Source organism: Coregonus clupeaformis, chromosome 10 (genome assembly GCF_020615455.1).
Source record: "Coregonus clupeaformis isolate EN_2021a chromosome 10, ASM2061545v1, whole genome shotgun sequence".
Classification (NCBI taxonomy): domain Eukaryota; kingdom Metazoa; phylum Chordata; class Actinopteri; order Salmoniformes; family Salmonidae; genus Coregonus; species Coregonus clupeaformis.
The window spans coordinates 7,332,969-7,341,276 of NC_059201.1; the positions used below are offsets into that span (position 1 = coordinate 7,332,969).

General features: G+C 47.5%; 2 non-coding genes across 2 annotated transcripts; both read right to left on the reverse strand.

The window, feature by feature from the left end:
* Positions 1-3,959: 3,959 nt before the first annotated feature.
* On the reverse strand, positions 3,960-4,053 carry trnai-uau. Its single transcript has 2 exons — positions 4,016-4,053; positions 3,960-3,995 (listed from the first exon to the last, which is right to left on the reverse strand). It is a non-coding gene; the product is annotated as a tRNA-Ile (tRNA).
* A 3,235-nt stretch (positions 4,054-7,288) lies between these two features.
* trnai-uau lies at positions 7,289-7,382 on the reverse strand. The gene is made up of 2 exons: positions 7,345-7,382; positions 7,289-7,324 (listed from the first exon to the last, which is right to left on the reverse strand). It is a non-coding gene; the product is annotated as a tRNA-Ile (tRNA).
* Positions 7,383-8,308: the final 926 nt, after the last annotated feature.

The window sequence follows — 8,308 nt, forward strand, 5'->3', positions numbered from 1 at the left end:
CAGGTGAGCTAAGGCAGCGCCTTGCTACCTTTTTCCCTTTCCTCTCCTGAGTGTGCTCAACTACGCACCCCTGGTGGGTTGAGCTACATTCAGGATGGTGAGAGAAATTTATAGAACGTGAAGTGTTCTGTAATGCGTTATGGAAGAAATGTCCTTCTTTGACAATGTCAGTGAGAACCAGCTCTTTATTCACATAATCACAAAACACTCCCTCCACGCCCTGAACAGTGGGGTGGGGGGGAACAGTAGGCTCTGTTGCGTCTCGCGCCGAGCCGTCATCCGTTCTCTCCCCCTCGCCTCGTCATAGGTGCCGCCTCTTCTGGGAGACCTTCTGGTGCTGCCAGGTCGGCTTGACGGTGACCTCCCTCGCCGGCGGAACCGTCGCTACCACTGTCGCCGCCGGAGGGGCCGAGCCCGCTCGCTTGCCGCCTGTGGTGGACGCCTGTCGCCTGGCCCGCCGCCTCCCTGTAGATCTACTGGGGGCGTTGGAGGTGGACGGAATAGCTGGTGCTCTGCTAGCCTTCATCGCCAACGGCAGATGCTTGGCTAGGTGCTTCCTCTCCTCGTCCATTTTGGCGAAACGCTCTGTTGCCTCCTTAACAGCAACCCCAAATAGGCCCTCGCTGGAGACAGGAGCGTTGAGTAGCGAGGCCCTGTCAGTCTCCTTCATGGCCGTCATGGATAGCCAGAGGTGACGCTCTGTGACCACCGAGGTGGCCATGGTTCTGCCTGCGCATATTGCCACAGGCTGTGTCAGGTGAAGGATGGCTCCGGAAATCCTGGACGCCTCCTCAATTTCCTCGCCGGTCAACTCTGACCTACCCGTTGTGAGACGGGATAGGGAGGCCGCGAGGAGGGCGATATTGTTCGCCGCTGACACGCTCTGGGCTCCTAGCGTGAAGGACTTCTCGGCCAGCTGTGCTGTAAGCCTGTCCTTCTGCGCTGGTAGAGTGGCCTTCTTGGAGGCTGCCCAGGGACTCGAACCCGGCACTAGATACGCCGTCATGGCGCCTTCGAGCCTGGGGATTCCCTTCGCTGCCCACTCATGACCGGCCACTCTGGTGAATGGGATGTACGCTCTGGCCGGCGAACGCGCCGCCAGAGGTGAGTCCCATGAGCCCTCGACATATTTGCCAAGGGAAGGCATGGCTGGAGCCATCGGCTCAGCCGCCTTCCTTGGCTTGGAGTAGGGGCCGCCCTCCATCAGATCCACTTCCACAGGGAGGGGAACTGGGGGCAGCGCTATTTCCAGTCGATTGGCAGCCTTCTCAATGAGTTCGGGAAAGTCCGAACGCAGAGAGGCCGCCGCGAAGGACAGGGCTTCTGACCTAACAGAGCCTGTGTCGTCATCGCCCAAGGAGCCCTCAGACCTCGCGCTTTCCAAGGGAAAGGGGGTCTTGAACGTCGGCGCCAGAGCTCCGGATTGTCCCACTGGGATATCCATCTCTGTGCCCTCCTCCTTGTCGTCCCCCGAGCCAGCACTGTCCGAAGACGCCTCTGAAGCAGAGGCGAGAATGGACAATACATCCTCTAGGGGGATGTCCTCTCTAAAAAACGCCCAACGCCGCTTCCTCTCCTTCCTTGGAAGGAGGGTGCAGGAGGCGCAATTAGGAGGGTTGTCGAGACCTTCCTTGGCGTGCTGCGGTCCCAAACACACGAAACAAAGGTCGTGGGGGTCCGTAGACGCCATGTCAGTACATCGACATAGAGCCCTGAAAAAAGCTTTTGGGGGTGGAAAATTTCCCGGTGTGCTCATGCTGGAAGACGTCGATGGCTGGATATCGACGGCGAGTTCTTCCTGAGTCTTCAATACTTCTTTGCTTCTTCAGTTCTAGTCCAGTCGCTGAAGATAAATGGGAGGCAGATTGAGGGAACGGGTCCCTTCTTATAGGGGCACCTGTGCTCCCATTGGCTGCAGGTGTGTGCATAAATTTGCTTCAGGCTGTTCTGCCCTAGGGCAGAGGGTAAACCACTAGGAGCAGAGCTCCCCTATGGGGCGGAGCTCCACGATATAGAACTGTAACTCTCCCGTTCAGTTTGTACTCAGCGTAGCTGATGGGAAGACTTGAACTAAGAGAAAAGAATGCAGGACTGTAGGGACTGGTCTCCATCAGGTCCGCTCTTTTTCTAGGAGAGAGACATATATGGCATGACTCCTGACTGACGTGTTTCAGTACAGTAGTAGGCATGTTATTGATCGGCCCACCAGTGCATAACTGGGTTGGGGCGGAATGATGAGGGAAATAGTGTTTGTAACTTTGTTTACATTACTATTAGACCGGTCATATATATTGACGGAATTGTGACGTCATTTATCTGCTTGTTCAGATTAGTATGACTCATGTTCTGGAGTCTACCCACTAATCTTTGGGGATCCATAGATTGAGTGTGGTGGATTACCGAATTCACAGTGTAGAGTGACACTTTGTGTCATTCCATTAGTGATCGGTTTTGTTTTGACAGGATATGGAGGCACCATCTATCTGCTAGTTCAGATTAGTATGGTTCATGTTCTGGATACTACCCACCAATCTTTGGGCATCCATAGATTGAGTGTGGTGGGTTACCGTATACACATTGTAGAGTGACACTGTGTGTCACTCCATTAGTGGGCGATATTGTTGTAACAGGATATCTGTGCAGCGGTGTCGTGGTCGTCACCGTCTCCATTTATCCGTTTCTATCTCTTGGATATGTCTTTTAACTCTTTGGCTCGGTCTGTACTCAGTGTAGCTGAAGGGAGACCTTGAGCTAGAAGGAGAGGAAAACCAGGACTGTGGACACAGGTTTCCATCAGGTCCGCTTTTGATAGAAAGACATACTTTTGGCATGACTCCTGACTGACAGGTTCCGTACAGTAGAGGACATGTATTGATCTGCTCACCAGTGATTCACTGGAGTGGGGCGGAGTGATGGGTGATAATAGTAGTAACTGGGTTACGATACTATTAGACCTGTCATAACAATGTGATGGAATGTGAGGTCATCTATATGCTTGTTCAGATTAGTATGACCCATGTTCTGTTTTCTGCCCACTAATCTATGGGGTTCCATTGATTGAGTGAGGCGGCCTACTGGGTACACAATGTAGAGTGACACTTGGTGTCATTCCATTAGTGGTCGGTAGTGTTTTCACAGGATATTGAGGCACATCTATCTGCTAGTACAGATTAGTATGGCTTCTATTCTGGTGATCTGCCCACTAGTCATTGGCATTGCCATTGGACTAGGTATGGCGGGTCTTTAACCGATGACGCGGTATATTGTGACGCCCGTATGGGTATAGTGGTTGCAGTACTGCGGGAATTGGTTGCAGCCATTGTTAGGCCTGACCTTTTCAATTTGATGGGAAGTGTTGGGCTCGGCAGGGAGTACATTTTGGAGCGCTACGCTCCGCCTTAAACCAATAGGAGCAGAGCTCCCCTATGGGGCGGAGCTCCACGATATAGAACGATTAGTTACCGGAGTGTAACTCCAGTTCTATGAGTGGAGCGGAGCCCCATAGGACTTAAGGCCCTGCCGACCCTCTCTAGTCTCGCTGAAGATAAATATCTCGGGAGGCTGATTGAGGGGAGGCATCCCCTCTTATAGGGACACCTGTACTCCTATTGGCTGGAGGTGTGTGCATAATTTTGTCTCAGGCTGATACTGCCTTAGGGCAGTGGGTAAACCAATAGGAGCAGAGCTCCCCTATGGGGCTCCGCTCCACTCATAGAACTGGAGTTACACTCCGGTAACTAATCGTTCTTCCAAACAGCGGGCTTGCCAACCTGCATTGCAAACGTGTTGGGCTTAGCTGGTTAAACAGGAGACCATTGGTTTGAACTCTAGCAGTGCTTGCACTCATAACTGTTATCACAAAACATACATATTATTCGGGCAATATCCTCCTAAATGGAGTGAAAAGTAATCATTTTCTGGACAAGAAATAGAGAGGCAGAGTGTTCAAGGAAAATCAATACTCCTGGTGAGGCTTGAACTCACAACCTCGGCATCTCTCTGCTGCATAGTGCTGTATAAGTACCGCACGCTAACCGATTGCGCCACAGGAGCTATTGGAAGTAATTTCTCTGATCACCATATTTTGCACGTACAGAGTTGTAGATATTCGGTCCAAATCCAAATTGTGATTGAACAGCCTGGCTATCTCAGTCGGTAGAGCATGAGACATTTAATCTCAGGGTCGTGGGTTCGAGAACCACGTATGGTGATGCTTTCTCCTGCGAAGTACAAATTGCCATCCAGTTCTTCCAAACAGCGGGCTTGCCAACCTGCATTGCAGACATGTTGGGCTTAGCTGGTGAAACAGGAGACCCTTGGTTTGAATTCTAGCAGTGCTTGCACTCATAACTGTTATCACAAAACAGACATATTATTCGGGCAATATCCTCCTAAATGGAGTGAAAAGTAATCATTTTCAGGACAAGAAATAGAGAGGCAGAGGGTTCAAGAAAAATCAATGCTCCTGGTGAGGCTTGAACTCACAACCTCGGCATCACTCTGCTGCATACTGCTGTATAAGTACCGCGCTAACCGATTGCACCACAGGAGGCAGAGGGTTCAAGAAAAATCAATGCTCGTGGTGAGGCTTGAACTCACAAAATCACAAAACAGACATATTATTCGGGCAATATCCTCCTAAATGGAGTGAAAAGTAATTAACATTTAAGTCATTTAGCAGACGCTCTTATCCAGAGCGACTTACAAATTGGACGTAGAACAGGGAATTTTTACTAGGATTAAATGTCAGGAATTTTGAAAAACTGAGTTTAAATGTATTTGGCTAAGGTGTACAGTGGGGGAAAAAAGTATTTAGTCAGCCACCAATTGTGCAAGTTCTCCCACCCAAAAAGATGAGAGAGGCCTGCAACCTTCACCATAGGCACACGTCAACTATGACAGACAAACCGAGAGAAAAATAATCCAGAAAATCACACTGTAGGACCTTTTATGAATTTATCTGCAAATTATGGTGGAAAATAAGTATTTGGTCACCTACAAACAAGCAAGATTTCTGGCTCTCACAGACCTATAACTTCTTCTTTAAGAGGCTCCTCTGTCCTCCACTCGTTACCTGTATTAATGGCACCTGTTTGAACTTGTTATCAGTATAAAAGACACCTGTCCACAACCTCAAACAGTCACACTTCAAACTCCACTATGGCCAAGACCAAAGAGCTGTCAAAGGACACCAGAAACAAAATTGTAGACCTGCACCAGGCTGGGAAGACTGAATCTGCAATAGGTAAGCAGCTTGGTTTGAAGAAATCAACTGTGGAGCAATTATTAGGCAATGGAAGACATACAAGACCACTGATAACCTCCCTCGATCTGGGGCTCCACGCAAGATCTCACCCTGTGGGGTCAAAATGATCACAAGAACGGTGAGCAAAAATCCCAGAACCACACGGGGGGACCTAGTGAATGACCTGCAGAGAGCTGGGACCAAAGTAACAAAGCCTATCATCAGTAACACATTACGCCGCCAGGGACTCAAATCCTGCAGTGCCAGACGTGTCCCCCTGCTTAAGCCAGTACATGTCCAGGCCCGTCTAAAGTTTGCTAGAGTGCATTTGGATGATCCAGAAGAGGATTGGGAGAATGTCATATGGTCAGATGAAACCAAAATAGTACTTTTTGGTAAAAACTCAACTCGTCGTGTTTGGAGGACAAAGAATGCTGAGTTGCATTCAAAGAACACCATACCTACTGTGAAGCATGGGGGTGGAAACATCATGCTTTGGGGCTGTTTTTCTGCAAAGGGACCAGGACAACTGATCCGTGTAAAGGAAAGAATGAATGGGGCCATGTAGCGTGAGATTTTGAGTGAAAACCTCCTTCCATCAGCAAGGGCATTGAAGATGAAACGTGGCTGGGTCTTTCAGCATGACAATGATCCCAAACACACCGCCCGGGCAACGAAGGAGTGGCTTCGTAAGAAGAATTTCAAGGTCCTGGAGTGGCCTAGCCAGTCTCCAGATCTCAACCCCATAGAAAATCTTTGGAGGGAGTTGAAAGTCTGTGTTGCCCAGCGACAGCCCCAAAACATCACTGCTCTAGAGGAGATCTGCATGGAGGAATGGGCCAAAATACCAGCAACAGTGTGTGAAAACCTTGTGAAGACTTACAGAAAACGTTTGACTTGTGTCATTGCCAACAAAGGGTATATAACAAAGTATTGAGAAACTTTTGTTATTGACCAAATACTTATTTTCCACCATAATTTGCAAATAAATTCATCAAAAATCCCACAATGTGATTTTCCGGACCTTTCTCTCTCACTTTGTCTGTCATAGCTGACGTGCACCTACGATGAAAACCACAGGCCTCTCCCATCTTTCCAAGTGGGAGAACCTGCACAACTGGTGGCCGACCAAATACTCTTCTTCCCCACTGTATGTAAACTTCCAACTTCAACTGTATATAATTAGACTAATGTATAAAATACTAAAACATGGTTTTGAGCATCATGTTCCTTTGAAGAGTGTGCAGCTACTAAAGAATTATATGCAGAACTTTCTTTCCTTGCATGGTTTCCACTTAGGGACAGTTTGAAATGTACTGCTCAGATCGGTGAGGAGGCAGAGTGCGCGCATTAAGTTTCCTGAATAACTGGGCCTGGAAGCATATGTGGCCACATTATTCTAGGACGACTTGGGAGAATGATGATCCGCAACGGACATCACATCTCAGTATCAGAAGTTAAAATACAGCCAGACTGGCCTGCTACTAATAATAATATAATATGCCCCTTAGCAGACGCTTTTATCCAAAGCGACTTACAGTCATGCGTGCATACATTTTTGTGTATGGGTGGTCCCGGAGATCGAGCCCACTACCCTGGCGTTACAAGCGCCGTGCTCTACCAACTGAGCTACAGAGGACCACACAGAGGACTACTGTGTCTTTCTAGACTTTATAAACTGTCGAGAGTAGACCCACAACTGATCCAAATGGAATGAAATATAGAAATTACAGGTCCTTTGCGCCATTATTCAAATGAAATTTTCACTGCAGTATACAGCCTTGAGTCGATATTTGCACTCACCTGAAAACAATAGCCTAATTCAATTATTCATTGCAATATAGTGGTGTAGGCTAGTCTTGGTAGGATAATTGTATTGTCCCAAAACAAGATCAATAAGGGAGCTTTTTGAGCTGGATGTCTCATGTCTTCACTGTTCTCTCATCCTCAATGACGCACCATGGCCTCTTCGCTTATATTGGTGCAGTTTTTAATAATCCTTTTCAGGACAAGAAATAGAGAGGCAGAGGGTTAAAAATGTAATGCTCCTGGTGAGGCTTGAACTTACAACCTCGGCATCGCTCTGCTGCATACTGCTGTATAAGTACCGCACGCTAACCGATTGCGCCACAGGAGCTATTGGGAGTAGTTTCTCTGATTACCATATTTTGCATGAAGAGCGTTGTACTATATTCGGTCCAAATCCAAATTGTGATTGAACAGCCTGGCTATCTTGTCGTATCGGGTGAATGCTGGCAATTATCGCTGTCAACAAAGAGTCCGCTTAGGCTGCACCGTGATTAGAGGCTTTTATTAATATCACACGTTTACAGCATAAATTACAGACCCGCGGTGTCTGGAGAAGCCCCGTCCCAAATTAATCTGAATGCTTCTGACCTCTTCTTCGTTTTTCCCCCAGTATATATAATCTCCCCAAGATGTGGGTGGCTCCCTCTACTGTCCAATCCCCTGTCTACAACACACTTCCTGTCTGTTGTATGTGGCGTTACACTAAAACATTCCCTCTTGATACTAAAATCAACGTCCTCTCCGGTTCCACTTAAAACATTAACAATGTCATAATCTTCATATACGATATTCCCCCCTTCGAGACTAAACAGTCTCGAAAACAAACAGAATATGATTATGACAAGTGACAATTTATCTTATTGAGTATCTTTAACATTAAACCAAAAACATTCTTCTCTAGAGTGTAAATACCTTTCCATGAAATATGAATAAATGTTTATGAAGTGTGAATACATTACTATGAAATATGAACAAATCTTTATGGAGTGTAAGAGCGAAAAACTGTCCGGCAGCCATCTTTCCAGATATCCATCCATCAATCAAGACAGTAAAATTCTCTCACGGTTCCTCTGCCCCAGGCAACCACCTAGATACTCCAGATAAACCATGTAAATGCATTTGAAACTATGATGCAATTAAATACACATGTAAGCCCCTGCAAACAAAATACTATCCAAAAATGTCCACTCTCAGGCTGGTCAACCCATTGGACCCTACAGTGGACCTCTCCCTGCCTAGACTCCCTGTCCCTAA